Genomic DNA, 15362 nt, shown 5'->3' with positions numbered 1-15362 from the left:
GGAGCCCCAACACTGGGAGACCCAACACTGGGAGACCCAACACTGGGAGACCCACCACTGGGAGACCCACCACTGGGAGACCCACCACTGGGAGACCCAACACTGGGAGACCCAACACTGGGAGACCCACCACTGGGAGACCCACCACTGGGAGACCCACCACTGGGAGACCCAACACTGGGAGACCCACCACTGGGAGACCCACCACTGGGAGACCCACCACTGGGAGACCCACCACTGGGAGACCCAACACTGGGAGACCCAACACTGGGAGACCCAACACTGGGAGACCCAACACTGGGAGACCCACCACTGGGAGACCCAACACTGGGAGACCCAACACTGGGAGACCCAACACTGGGAGACCCACCACTGGGAGACCCAACACCGCGAGACCCACCACTCTTACAGCCCAGGAACACACAGATAAAAGTCATCACCAGTTAAAGTACAACACTAAGAGGTAAACACGTCCAGTAAGTGTCCCACTTTTACTGCATTTCTCGTAATTATTCGTATATCTCCTACAAAATTAAATTAAAAGTTGCCTTGTTAATGCTGCTTATCTGCCTCATGTGTGACACTATAAAAATCATTAATGGGATTAAACTGCTCAGTGGACGCTATTAACGGCGATGAAGCAAAAACTTTATGACCAATATAATCTAACATAAAGGGCGCCATTTGCATATTACAGCGTCAACAGCCCTCACCTCTAATGAAGCACCACCGGGAGCCCCCAAGCACTCCACGTGTGCTTGACGGGGCCGGCTGATCTTCAACACACTATGGCAGCCACCGAGAGGTAAATGATTACGGGTTATTCATGCCCGTGCCACCTCTTGAGTGGCGTAATCTTCTTCAATCAATGGGAATCAGAGACAACGGCGGGGGATTACATTTACCTGTCCTGGATATTTTTTTTTACTCTGCATGATGACCGAGGCAAAATTAGTGTTCCCCGCCGGCAGACGCCCAGCCATCATGACTGGAGAGGACGAGTGTCCTGTAAAGTACCATAGGTATAGTATTGGTACAGCAGACATACCACTCCGTAAAGGACGAAATAAAAGCAGTCTTAATTCCTGGTAGAGTCACATATCCCTTATTTCAGAGTCACAAGGTCTTCTCTGAGTACTCTTTATTTTCTTCTCCGAAGCTATGAGTCCCTCAGCCCGTTCTCCAAAAATGGGGTGGTAAATGTAAGAAGACAAATAAGTGCAATTATGTACTATTCATAGCAGTCAGGAATTGTACTTATTTTCACTTAGTATTAAATCGTACTGTTAAATACGAATATTTGAGTTTACCTGAAAAACTGAATAGAAAACCACGACCTCACCTAACCGTCTTAGTTTTTGAAGATAATAATTTTATTGCTTTTTAATTACAATTAGTACTTAACCTATAGCTATATTGATATTACAGTTTTATAAAACTAATAAAACAAAACTAAAATATATCAATAAATTGTAAAGTAACTCAGGATATTTTCCAATTTTGTATAAAATCTATATTGTTTAATAAACCTGAAAAAGAAATTCCTGATATTTAAAACTTGTGTATAGCAATTTGAACTTGAAAACTTCATCCTAAAATTCTGAGTATCTTAACAGAAAACGAGGAGAATAGAGAGGTAAATTTAACAACCCCGTAAGTCCAATTATGTACTGTCTATGACAGTAATGAAATGTACTTATTACACTTAGTATTAAATCGTACTGTCAATTCGGAGGATGGGTTGGTATAGCACACATAGCACTCCATAAAGGAGGAAATAAAAGCAGTCTTATTTCCTGGTAGTCACATATTCCTTATTTCCGGCAGTCACAAGGTCTTCTCTGAGTACTCTTTATTTTCTTCTCCGAGGTTATGGGTCCCTACACTTGCACCAAAGATGGTACCCCCTATATATATATATAATCTACCGCTTTAACTATAGCTATCTATATCTACCTATCTATCTCTACCTCTATTGCTACCTACCGCTACATAATCTCCCGGAGTTCACGTCAGTGAATATCAAGTTTTTGTGATCGTGAAGCTTAGCATTCTCTCTGACTCACACGCCTCTAAACCTGCCCGTTCTCTTGGTTCGCCACTCCACAAAGCATCCAACCTATTAGCCTAATCACAAGCGTAGGAACCCACGCAACCCACCCAACCTATCGAGTCCGATGCATAGAAAACACACTAACAGCCACCATTTAGAATCGGAGAAATTGCTGACCTAGAGAGCGTGCAGAGATCCTTTACCGCTGAATTTACTCTTACAAGTTATCTTGATTATTGGGACCGATTAAAAGTTATAAATCTGTATTCTGTAGAGCTCAGGCGAGAGAGATACATAATAATCTACAAGTGGAAGATATCAGAAGGACTGGTTCCAAATCTGAACACAGAAATAACATCACATATGCAATCAGAGTTGAAATGTTGAGGTGCAACAGGCACGCTGAGGGAGAACTATCAACATCAAGAGCCCAAAATTTGTCAACACACTCCCGCTACACGTAAGGTGCATAACTGGCCCACCTCTCACAGCAACCAGCCAGCCAAGAGAGAACTCGACAAACACCTCCAAAGAATACCTGATCAACCAGGCTGTGATTTATACGTTAGGCTGCGATCAGCCGCGTTTAACAGCCTGGTTGACCAGACAACCAACCGGAAAGCCTAGTCAGAGACCGGGCCGCGAGGTTATCCGTCCCCGGAAGCTACACAAGGTAGGCCATCAATTGTCGTACTAGAAAATGATAGCGGCTTGCGAAATTGACCTTTTCTGTTTTGGGTGCTCTGGTATAGGGCAGTTTAGGATAGGGCAGTTTAGGATAGGGCAGTTTAGGATAGGGCAGTTTAGGATAGGGCATTAGAGTACGACAGTTCCTTGACGTTATGGAACCTTAGAAGGACGGGCAGCAGGAGCAGTACCGAGCAGCAAGAATACAGAGAAGGCACAGCAATGTGGAGTAGTGTCCGTACATAGGAAATGAAGCAACATTTAAGTGTCAAATCTGAGAAATAGAAGCACTAAGCATCAGCAGCATAACACACAAGTTATAGAGAATAACAGCAACATAGTCAATCATCATTACTCATTTAAAACAACACCAAGGCCAGACTCGCATGACTGGGGAAAGCCAACAGCATCAGCAACGCGTAACAACAAACCCGAGAAAGAGCAGCAATACGGGACCCAGTCAGCAATACATGATCAGCAAAGGAGCAACATTGCACTGTCAGCGATGAACCGTGCAAGAGACGCAGTGATCTTAGTAGCCTAATATCCTCTGCCTCAGTTCTGTTGTGTATCTAGCGGCCACTTTCTCTTAAAGCCACAGAGTGAGTGAGTGAGTGAGTGAGTGAGTGAGTGTGTGAGTGTGTGAGTGTGTGAGTGTGTGAGTGTGTGAGTGTGTGAGTGTGTGAGTGTGTGAGTGTGTGAGTGTGTGAGTGTGAGTGTGAGTGTGAGTGTGTGTGTGTGTGTGTGTGTGTGTGTGTGTGTGTGTGTGTGTGTGTGTGTGTGTGTACTCACCTAATTGTACTCGCCTAATTGTGCTTGCGGGGGTTGAGCTCTGGCTCTTTGGTCCCGCCTCTCAACCGTCAATCAACTGGTGTACAGATTCCTGAGCCTACTGGGCTCTATCATATCTACATTTGAAACTGTGTATGGAGTCAGCCTCCACCACATCACTTCCTAGTGCATTCCATTTACTAACTACTCTGACACTGAAAAAGTTCTTTCTAACGTCTCTGTGGCTCATTTGGGTACTCAGCTTCCACCTGTGTCCCCTTGTTCGCGTCCCATCAGTGTTGAATAGTTCATCCTTGTTTACCCGGTCGATTCCTCTGAGGATTTTGTAGGTTGTGATCATGTCCCCCCTTACTCTTCTGTCTTCCAGTGTCGTAAGGTACATTTCCCGCAGCCTTTCCTCATAACTCATGCTTCTTAGTTCTGGGACTAGTCTAGTAGCATACCTTTGGACTTTTTCCAGCTTCGTCTTGTGCTTGACAAGGTACGGGCTCCATGTTGGGGCCGCATACTCCAGGATTGGTCTTACATATGTGGTGTACAAGATTCTGAATGATTCCTTACACAGGTTCCTGAACGCTGTTCTGATGTTAGCCAGCCTCGCATATGCCGCAGACGTTATTCTTTTTATGTGGGCTTCAGGAGACAGGTTTGGTGTGATATGAACTCCTAGATCTTTCTCTCTGTTCGTTTCATTAAGTACTTCATCTCCTATTCTGTATCCTGTGTTTGGCCTCCTATTTCCACCACCTAGTTTCATTACTTTGCATTTACTCGGGTTGAACTTCAACAGCCATTTGTTGGACCATTCACTCAGTCTGTCTAGGTCATCTTGTAGCCTCCTACTATCGTCCTCAGTTTCAATCCTCCTCATAATTTTTGCATCATCGGCAAACATTGAGAGAAACGATTCTATACCCTCTGGAAGATCATTTACATATATCAGAAACAGTATAGGTCCAAGGACTGACCCCTGCGGTACTCCACTCGTAACGTCTCGCCAATCTGAGACCTCACCCCTCACACTGACTCGTTGTCTCCTGTTACTTAGGTACTCCTGTATCCAACGGAGTACCTTCCCTTTCACTAGCCTCTTGTGTGGCACTGTGTCAAAGGCTTTCTGACAATCCAAAAATATGCAGTCTGCCCACCCTTCTCTTTCTTGCCTTATTTTTGTTGCCTGGTCGTAGAATTCAAGTAACCCTGTGAGGCAGGACCTGCCATCCCTGAATCCATGTTGATGCTTTGTTGCAAAGTTCTTTCGCTCCAGGTGTTCCACTAGCTTTCTTCGCACAATCTTCTCCATCATCTTGCATGGTATGCAGGTTAGGGACACTGGTCTGTAATTCAGTGCCTCCTGTCTATCCCCTTTCTTGTATATCGGGACTACGTTAGCTGCTTTCCAAATTTCTGGCAGTTCCCCTGTTGCCAGTGATTTGTTATACACCATGGAGAGCGGGAGGCACAGTTCTTCTGCTCCTTCCTTTAGTATCCAAGGGGAGATTCCATCTGGGCCTATAGCCTTTGTCACATCCAATTCTAGTAAACACTTCCTTACTTCCCCGCTGGTAATCTCAAACTCTTCCAGTGGTTCCTGGTTAGATATTCCCTCTCTATCTCTGGGATTTCTCCTTGCTCTAAGGTGAAGACCTCTTGGAATTTCTTATTCAGTTCCTCACACACTTCCTTGTCGTTTGTAGTGAATCCTTCTGCCCCTATCACCCACACAATAAATTGTGTGTGTGTGTGTGTGTGTGTGTGTGTGTGTGTGTGTGTGTGTGTGTGTGTGTGTGTGTGTGTGTGTGTGTGTGTGTGTGTGTGTGTGCGCGCGTGCGTGCGCACCATTACCTCTCTCACACCTCGACCATTGTGTTCTGTGATGATCTTCCGTGATCAGCCTCTCCCGTCCTGTCATGTGGCGACGGTTTACACATGAGAGAGTAACTTGCAGGAACGATAATCCACATATCAAAGATTTCATTCCCAATGGCAAGGACAGAAGTTCCGCTTTTGGGTTTTGTGACTGTTGCTTTGGTATTTTTTCATTATCTTGCTTTGTCTTTTATGTATTATCGTTTATCGTTCGTGAAAGCTACTCTCACACGGACCTACACGTACATTAGTCGGGTTCGTACTCGTCTCACAATTGGGAATTCCGGGTTCGAATTCCGACTGGGACAGAAATGAGTTGGGCGCGTTTCCTCTTACCCAATGCACCTGTTCACGCATTAGAAAATAAGTACCAAGGAGTTAGTCACTTTGTTGTGGGGTTGCATCCTGGGGAGGGTCAGTAACTTGACCTTGAGAGGAACCTCGATATAAGACTAACATGTATATATACACTGGCTGCCTGTCCCCCGACACAATAAATTATTATATATAACCCCTCTAACCTAATTATTTTTAGTGGCGGGAAAGATGATAGAGAGGTACAGGAGAAGGAGAGGTTATAGGAACAGCAACAGCCTGGTGGACCAAGCTCTCACAAGTCAAGCCTGGCCTCAGGCCGGGCTTGGGGAGTAGAAGAACTCCCAGAACCCCATCAAGCAGGAATGTGGAATATAGAGTGAGGGTTCATAGCCAGGCTGGCGGGCTATTGGCCCATGTACACACGAGGTGTGTTTGATAACTGAGCTCGAGCTCGCTGCTCTCTCTGGCCAGGGAGCTGGATTCTGTGTTTGTAAAGGTTCTTTACTTGTATTTCAACATACTAGATTGTCATTACCTGAATGTTGTGCCGGGCGGCCGGGCGGACAGCACGCTGGACTTGTGATCCTGTGGTCCTGGGTTCGATCCCGGGCGCCGGCGAGAAACAACGGGCAGAGTTTCTTTCACCCTATGCCCCTGTTACCTAGCAGTAAATAGGTACCTGGGTGTTAGTCAGCTGTCACGGGCTGCTTCCTGGGGGTGGAGGCCTGGTCGAGGACCGGGCCGCGGGGACACTAAAAAGCCCCGAAATCATCTCAAGATAACCTCCCTTCGTAGGATTTTCTGGTCTGTATTTTATCTGGGAATTATGTATTATTAGGCTTGGTTGCACTAGATTATATCAAAGCTCTTCAGACACCAGCTGTGGGTGTGGGGCGTTTTATCTAGGAATACGGAGTGGCGAGGAGCCTGGTGAGGGAGACGGTGGCGAGGAGCCTGGTGAGGGAGACGGTGGCGAGGAGCCTGGTGAGGGAGACGGTGGCGAGGAGCCTGGTGAGGGAGACGGTGGCGAGGAGCCTGGTGAGGGAGACGGTGGCGAGGAGCCTGGTGAGGGAGACGGTGGCGAGGAGCCTGGTGAGGGAGACGGTGGCGAGGAGCCTGGTGAGGAAGAGACTTGTATACCTGGAGAGAGTTTCGGGAATTGTTCTACTCCCCGAGCCCGGCTTGAGGCCAGGCTCGATCTGGCCCGGGCCTGGCGAGGGGGACCGACGGAGAGGGCACACAACACAAAGACAAGAACGAAAATCCTGGTGAAGAGGAATGGAGTGGGGGGCCAGAGTGCAGGAAGAGTGAGAGAGAGAGGTGTGAAGAGTGAGATAGAAGCTGGTGTGTTGTAGTGGGGTGTGAGGCGGAGAAAGTTAACCAAACACACAACTACAGGGGCAGGGAAGCCAGAGCCCAAGTATGGGGAGGGAGATAGAGGGAGGGTAGGCAACAGTGAGGGAACGGGATACGCTATGGTGAGAGGTAGGAGGTAATCTATGGTTAAGAGAGAGGGGGAAGGCTATGGTTAGAAGAGAGAGGGGGGTAGTCTATGGTTAGAAGAGAGAGGGGGTAATCTATGATTAGAAGAGAGAGGGGGTAGTCTATGGTTAGGAGAGAGAGGGGGTAGTCTATGGTTAGAAGAGAGAGGGGGTAGTCTATGGTTAGAAGAGAGAGGGGGTAGTCTATGGTTAGAAGAGAGAGAGGGGGTAGTCTATGGTTAGAAGAGAGGGGGGGTAGTCTATGGTTAGAAGAGAGAGGGGGTAGTCTATGGTTAGAAGAGAGAGGGGGTAGTCTATGGTTAGAAGAGAGAGGGGGTAGTCTATGGTTAGAAGAGAGAGGGGGTAGTCTATGGTTAGAAGAGAGAGGGGGTAGTCTATGGTTAGAAGAGAGAGGGGGTAGTCTATGGTTAGAAGAGAGAGGGGGTAGTCTATGGTTAGAAGAGAGAGGGGGTAGTCTATGGTTAGAAGAGAGAGGGGGTAGTCTATGGTTAGAAGAGAGAGGGGGAAGGCTATGGTTAGAAGAGAGAGAGGGAAGGCTATGGTTAGAAGAGAGAGAGGGAAGGCTATAGTTAGAAGAGAGAGAGGGAAGGCTATGGTTAGAAGAGAGAGGGGGAAGGCTATGGTTAGAAGAGAGAGAGGGAGTAGGCAATGGTGATCTGAGAAAGGGTAGAATATAGTGAATGAATGGGGGGGTAAAATGATAGGGAGGGAAGGCAGTGAGGTGAATGTGGGGTGGAAGGGAGGTAGGTGGGTATGGGGAGGGTGGGTATGGGAGGGGTATTGAACCGAAAGGAGCAGGGCGGGTCGGTCTGTCTGTCACAGCCGGGAAAGGACGGTTGGAGAGGTCTAGAGGAAGTGGTTAGTGGTGGTGGGGGTGGGGGGGGGGGGAAGGGATGGTGGTAAGTAGGATGATTTTTTTAAGATGGGGGAAAGGAAGGGGGGGGGGGGAGTGAATAGAATGGAGAGGTACAGATGAAGGGAAAAATTTGGAAATTGGAAGTATAGTGTGAGTTATGACAGGAGGCGGCGGGCTGTCCGCCTTGCTGACGCGATGTGTGGGTGTTGGCAGCTAAGCTAAGCTTGCTTTCTCTTGTCAGGGAGCTGTGAGTGTGTGAGAGGTTCTTCATGTGTATTACAGCATATATGGATGACTGTAGATGGATAGTACGTAGCAATATATTCATATATTCACAGATATGCTTTCAAACTATTTTAAAACTTTCAAACTAAACTATTATTAATCCATATAAATGTTTTTTGATGTTCTGTTTAAGGGCTTTTATTTTTCAATTATTGATTATTTTTATTTTTATTATTTACTTAGTTATTTTTAAGAGGGGTAGAAATTTCTGATCAGTATTTCATTGATGTATTATGTACTGTGGGGCTGGGTTTTCATCTGGTAGATCGAAGCTCTTGGGCCACCAGCTGTGGGAGCGGGGCTTCTCATCTTGGGCCACCAGCTGTGGGAGCGGGGCTTCTCATCTTGGGCCACCAGCTGTGGGAGCGGGGCGTCTCATCTTGGGCCACCAGCTGTGGGAGCGGGGCGTCTCATCTTGGGCCACCAGCTGTGGGAGCGGGGCGTCTCATCTTGGGCCACCAGCTGTGGGAGCGGGGCCTCTCATCTTGGGCCACCAGCTGTGGGAGCGGGGCGTCTCATCTTGGGCCACCAGCTGTGGGAGCGGGGCCTCTCATCTTGGGCCACCAGCTGTGGGAGCGGGGCCTCTCATCTTGGGCCACCAGCTGTGGGAGCGGGGCGTTTCACCTTGCGCCACCAGCTGTGGGAGTGGGGCGTCTCATCTTGGGCCACCAGCTGTGGGAGCGGGGCGTCTCATCTTGGGCCACCAGCTGTGGGAGCGGGGCGTCTCATCTTGGAGTAATCTTTGTAACATTGGGTCCTCTAACATTTCGATGGTGTTCCACACCCTGATGGCTTGGTGCTGCAGTCTGATGTTTAGTGGCTGTATGTTCAGGAGTTCATGGAGCTCCTGGATTATCTGATCATATGGTGGACGGTGTTTTGCTGCTCCTCTTAGCGCCTTATTTTGCACTATAACACACGATATGTCAGGTCAGCGAAGATTATGTCAATAAATCCCATTTCCAAGTGAATCATTGAGTAAAGATTGATACGGACCTACAACCAAGACATGAGAATGAAACATGACCAACAGCATTCTTGATTATATATTTAGAAGTGTTATTAATAAGAATGCAAATGGGCAAGGGAGTACCTGAAGGGCAGAAGACAGAGTCAGAGGCGAGGTCTCCAGCTGAAGGAATGCAATAAGTGGAGGTGCCCCGAGGCTTGCTGCTGGGACCACTACTGTTCCTAATTTATGCTAATACTTTATTAAATTTATGCTCACTCCCTCACTCACCCGAGGGAACGAGCTCGCACATGTCAATATTTGCAGACTGTAAAACTAACGAGAACTGTAAAAACGGAGGACTGGAGAATGTTACAGGAAGACCCTGACAAACTCTAGGAGTGGGTAAACAAATGGCTGCTGGAGATCAGGTCCAATAAGTGTATGGTAATGAAGATGGGGAAGAGAGTCAGAAAGAAGAGGGAGAAAGAAGACCAACAAAATGTTGACACCATAAATGGAAGGCACCTACAAGAGCTGACGAGAGAGATTTGGGAGTGGATATAACCCAACACAAACACCAGAGGTACACATACAGGCAGCGTGACACGAATCATATGGGGACGCTGCCGGACATTAGAACGTCGTTCAGAAACCTAAGAAACCTTTCAAGACAATCTACAAAACTTTTGCTAGAACAATACTGGAATGTGCTGCACCAGCATGGAATCCATACATTGTGAAGAATAAAACTAAAACTGAACAACTACAAAGGTTTGCAAGTACATTAGTGCTAGATCTAGGAAAGTTTATTAACCTGTGATGATTCGTCGAAAGAACTGGACCTCATAACCCTGGAGGACAGAAAAAACAGAGTAGATATGATCACAACGTAAAAGATACTGAGGAGAGAAGACAAGGTGGACAAGGGCAACCTTGAGAGAAAGCAGGACAAAAGGATATACAATTGGAAGCTGGAAACACAAACGTGTTGAAGAAAATATAAGGAAATACTCCTACCCTGTACGAATTATCAACAAGTAGAATGCCCTGAAAGCAAAAGTTGTGGAAGCCACCTCCATCCTCAACTTTAAAGACTAATTTGAACTTCAGAATAGTTAAACTATAACGCAATTTGTACAAGGCCAGTAGGCGGGGGTATAAGGAGCTAGACCTCACTTTCCCGTAGTCACTGATAGATAAGTACATGTATAGAGTATACTCTCCACCACCACATGCAGGGTATATACCCCCCCCCCCCTCACACACACACATACAGGGAGTATTCTCAACCATACCCTGCAGGAGCTAATGTAATTATATACAAATTAAAACGAGTATTGGGGTCCTTGCACCTAATAAGTAAAAGTGAAAGGCTGGAGCTTTAGGTAGGTGGGTGGTGGTGGTGGTGGTGGTGGTGGTGGTGGTGGTGGTGGTGGTGGTGGTGGTGGTGGTGGTAGTGGTAGTGGGTGGTGATGGTGGTGGGGCGTGTGAATGATAACTACCCCATCCAGACCTGACCTTGCCCTAACAGGCTCCTCGGGGCGGTACCTCACCGCTATATATCTTACCCAACACCAATGCACCCATCCTGGTTAACGTCAGGTCGACCAGACCAAAATCGGACAAACAAATTGAGAGCAAGACAATCTTCCCTCTCAAAGGTACAGGACCACTATGATAGGTCTATGTGGTCTTGACGGCTTTGGAAGGCAAGCAAACAGCTGTCATGTACCCAAATATAACGAACGCCTTCGATAAAGGTGAACCAGGCGTAATTATACAATGATTGATTGTTGCCGCCGGAGGCGGCTAGTTTATTGTGTACCCCATACTCATCCTGTGAGCGGTAGCGCAAAAAAAAAAGATTACAAAGCGCACGAAAGGTCTTTATCAGACCTCAACGGAGATTATTACATTAACAAATTCACCTATCCTTCACACCTTATAATTACAATGTCAGCTAGTTACAGAGAATGTTCTTTTTCAAGAGTTATATATTAACAGTATCTCATTATACATTAATGATCTTATCGCTAATACTAATACGAAGTCTAAAGTACGAGGCTCGGGAGCTGGAGCTCAACTCCAGCAAATGCAGTTAAGTGGAACCAAAACTTACCCACCAGGCCGCTCGCTCCTCGCCATGTCCTCAACTCACCTGCACAGAGAATGACATTTAAAAATAGCACCAAAATAGGGCATCTCACCTGTGCAAATGCCTTAAAAATATTACAAGGTAATTATGACAATATCTTAAAACTTTAAAATTAAACTGATATAAGTAATGATATAAGTATATATATATATATTTGGTGATGGAAAATATTGTGGGAGTGTCAACACATGAACAGAAGATCTGAAAATTCACTGCATAGCAATACAGGAGCTGGTAATTTGGCACTTAATTAATAACTTGCACCACAGGGAGCCGGTCGGCCGAGCAGACAGCACGCTGGACTTGTGATCCTGTTGTCCTGGGTTCGATCCCAGGCGCCGGCGAGAAACAATGGGCAGAGTTTCTTTCACCCTATGCCCCTGTTACCTAGCAGTAAAATAGGTACCTGGGTGTTAGTCAGCTGTCACGGGCTGCTTCCTGGGGGTGGAGGCCTGGTCGAGGACCGGGCCGCGGGGACACTAAAAAAGCTCCGAAATCATCTCAAGGTAACCTCAAGATAACACTGTCAGGGATTCCAAAAAAATGCCTTCGAGTTGCTAACCTACTCACATGATGAGTGGCGCTGCCCAATAAACTCGCCCCTCGGGGCAAAATTAAAAAAAAAAAAAAAACTAATTCCAACGACTGAGGGTAACGGCAAGTCACAACCACTTGGGCTGGACGGTAGAGCGACGGTCTCGCTTCATGCAGGTTGGCGTTCAATCCCCGACCGTCCAAGTGGTTGGGCACCATTTCTTTTCCCCCCCATTCCGTCCCAAATGATTATCCTGACCCCTTCCCAGTGCTATATAGTCGTAATGGCTTGGCGATTTCTCCTGATAGTTTCAGGGCAGCACAAAACATCCACTAGACAAGTGTGACATTGTAATTGGCAGAAATAGTCTGGGATATCAATGGCAAGTCGAGCCAGGTTCCAGGCCGGGCTCGGGGAGTAGAACAACTCGCGGAATCCTCTCCAGGTATGTTCCAGGTGGCTGTAGGTAATGAACCCCCCCTCCCCCAATGGTGACCGTTCCGATTGTAAACTATGTGAAGAAGAAATAGGACCTGCCCCTCCAACACTGCATCTGTGATTGTCCTGTAATCAATTATTTCAGACCAAATGGTATGAGGTACTTTGAGCTTTGTCACTAACTTCATACGCTCACGAATATTGGAAGCTGTTTTTGTGCTCTACCCCGAGTTTGCTAGTGCAGGCTGGTAGAGTAGACTAGACTCTACCCAGACTTTGATAGTGCAGGCTAATAGATCAGTCTGGCTAGATCATGTTCTCTCCTGATTCCATGTATGACTAACCATCCTGTGAGATGGGGCTATTAGATTAACTTATAGCTAGTTATTTATCTGCATTCTTTAACCTATATAGAATTCCATTCTATATAGAATGGAATCAATGAAATGAAAGCAGCATCTTGAGATCCTGCTGTGTATACCTAAGCTTAACACCAATAATCTACACGAAGATGTGGAGAGGATACAATGAATGGCGGCGACTTGTGTAGACACCGTAGATTCAACCAGTGACAGTGGTTGTGATGATGGAACAGAGGCATGAACACGCCAGCTTGGATTCTTAATTACTTTACAATAAATGTAATAAATTTGTAAATAGTGGCTCTTAAAAGTCAAGCCTGGCCCAGGGGAGAGTTTGACCAGCCAAACTAACCTGTATGGAGAGGGGGGAGAGTTTATTGGGCAGCGGCACTCAGCCAGTGAGTGAAGATGAGAGAGTGAGGGAGTGGAGCATCCCGCGGGTCACCATGGCTCATCAACCCTCATCATCTTCATAAACACCACTATCATCAACTACTTACCGCCCCCTCCCCCCCCCCCTCCTCCCCTAACCCCTCGCCCTCCCCTTCACTCCTTATCCACCTTTATCCCTGACAATCTATTACCATCTTTCAGTCCCTCCCACCCCCCCCCCCCCCCTCTTTCTCCTTATCTTTTCGTCCACCACCCTCTTCTTTTTTCCATCTCTACCCTCCCTCTTTTTACTGCAGCTAAAGCTAGGATTCATTAAGAGTGATGATAATTTTCTTAACGAAAACACAAGCTAAGCGTTCTTAAACTGCATTAGCTCCTGCTTGATGGAGTTCTGGGAGTTCTTCTATTTCCCAAGCCCGCCCCGAGGCCAGACTCGACTTGTGAGAGTTTGGTCCACCAGGCTGTTGCTTGCAGCGGCCCGCAGGCCCACAGAGGCCCACAGAGGACCAACCACAGCCCGGTTGGTCCGGAACTTCTTTTAGAAAACAGTCTAGTTTTCTCTTGAAGATGTCCACGGTTGTTCCGGCAATATTTCTTATAGTAGTTGGGAGGACGTTGAACAACCGCGGACCTCTGATGTTCCCTCCCCCCCCCCACTCCATATCCTATTTCACCCCCTTCCTCCCTTGCACCATTCCTCACCCCCTCACTCTGTCAGCAGTGACCTAACAGCTCAACCATTTCATAAACACACAACTGTACCCAGAGGACCATAATAGCAGCACTACGACATATTGCGAATATGACCTTGACTAAATTGCCTCCAAAATATAACTGCTCTGCTCCATGCTGCCACCCTCCGTGTGTATGCGTGTGCGTGTGTGCGCGTGCGTGCGTGCGTGCGTGCGTGCGTGCGTGTGTGTGTGTGTGTGTGTGTGTGTGTGTGTGTGTGTGTGTGTGTGTGTGTGTGCGTGCGCGCGCGCGCGCGCTCTCTCTCATAAATATGCCTACAAACCGACATTAAGCTCCTGGGCCACCCTGAGGGCCACCCTGAGGGCCGCTCTGAGGGCCACCCTGAGGGCCACCCCGATAATCGCCAGCTTCACCTATGGTGATGCTGGCGTTGTGTTTGTCAACCTTCCGACCTCTACTGATCAGGTTTCCCACTGAGGAAGATGTTGCTCCTAATTGTGTATCGTCCAAGCGGTCCTCTGTCTCCAGTTCAGTTACACTCCATTAATTTGGGTCAAGGTTCAGTAGGCTGGCCATTCTTTCTGACAGTCTTCGTCAAGCCAAACCTATTCTAAAACCTATCAAAGATTCTCTCTTCAACGACGCTACTTAGCAAATTGTTCCACCTATCTACATTTTATATTGAAAAAACCGAATCTCTTACATCTTTTCTAAATTTAAACTTGCCCAATTTAAACCCATTATTATGAATTCTGTCGATTTCTAATCTTCCGCGGCCTTTTGCCTCGCCTCTTTGGTTCAGCTTTAATGGGAAACGAGAGAGAGATGAAGAGGTAGTTTAGCAGGCGAGTTTCAGCGAGGGTCTGAGAGTCGTTAGGAGTGATGGATAGTGTTGTGACGACAGCTTCAAGTGTGATGACTGGCAGGTGGAGGACAGGACCGGACTGAGGCGGGACCAAGCCGGAGGCTCACATAACCTAAATAAGGTATAGACTAAAAACCTCAGCATATGACAAACTGGCAAACTTATAAATAGCATCTGAGTACCTAGAGAGGGCGGAGGCCTGGTCGACGACCGGGCCGCGGGGACACTAAGCCCCGGAAGCACCTCAAGGTAGCCTCAAGGTAGGAGGTCTTCAGAGCATTGTATACAAGTTAGGAGAACCTTTAAATAAACAAAGTCATTAAACTAAACATGGAAAAGTCTAGGAGCAACGAGTCAAGCACCAGAAATGAAAGGTTTAAACTAGGAATATCGGCCAGGGGGGGGGGGCTAAATCTCACCACACTGGGTTAGACGGAATCGATGAAACATGACATACAAGATTCTCAGGGATATTTATAAGGTTGACAAGAGGTCCAGGATGTTACAAAGAACCATAGCGTAAAGTTGTGCGAATGGAATGGACCTGCTGGAGAGACATAAGAAGCCAACACAATAGTCTCAAAAGCAGGTTTGACGAGAAACAATT

At 47.1% G+C, this 15362-nt stretch overlaps 1 protein-coding gene across 1 annotated transcript in view; it reads right to left on the bottom strand.

The window, feature by feature from the left end:
* Positions 1 to 15362, bottom strand: part of LOC123762033 (partitioning defective 3 homolog) — a 324827-nt gene that overhangs the window by 247853 nt on the left and 61612 nt on the right. The window lies entirely within an intron of this gene.

Source organism: Procambarus clarkii, chromosome 5, assembly GCF_040958095.1.
Source record: "Procambarus clarkii isolate CNS0578487 chromosome 5, FALCON_Pclarkii_2.0, whole genome shotgun sequence".
NCBI classification, from domain to species: Eukaryota; Metazoa; Arthropoda; class Malacostraca; order Decapoda; family Cambaridae; genus Procambarus; species Procambarus clarkii.
Note: the sequence above shows the minus strand (reverse complement) of the source record. Positions and strands in the feature narration are given on the sequence as shown.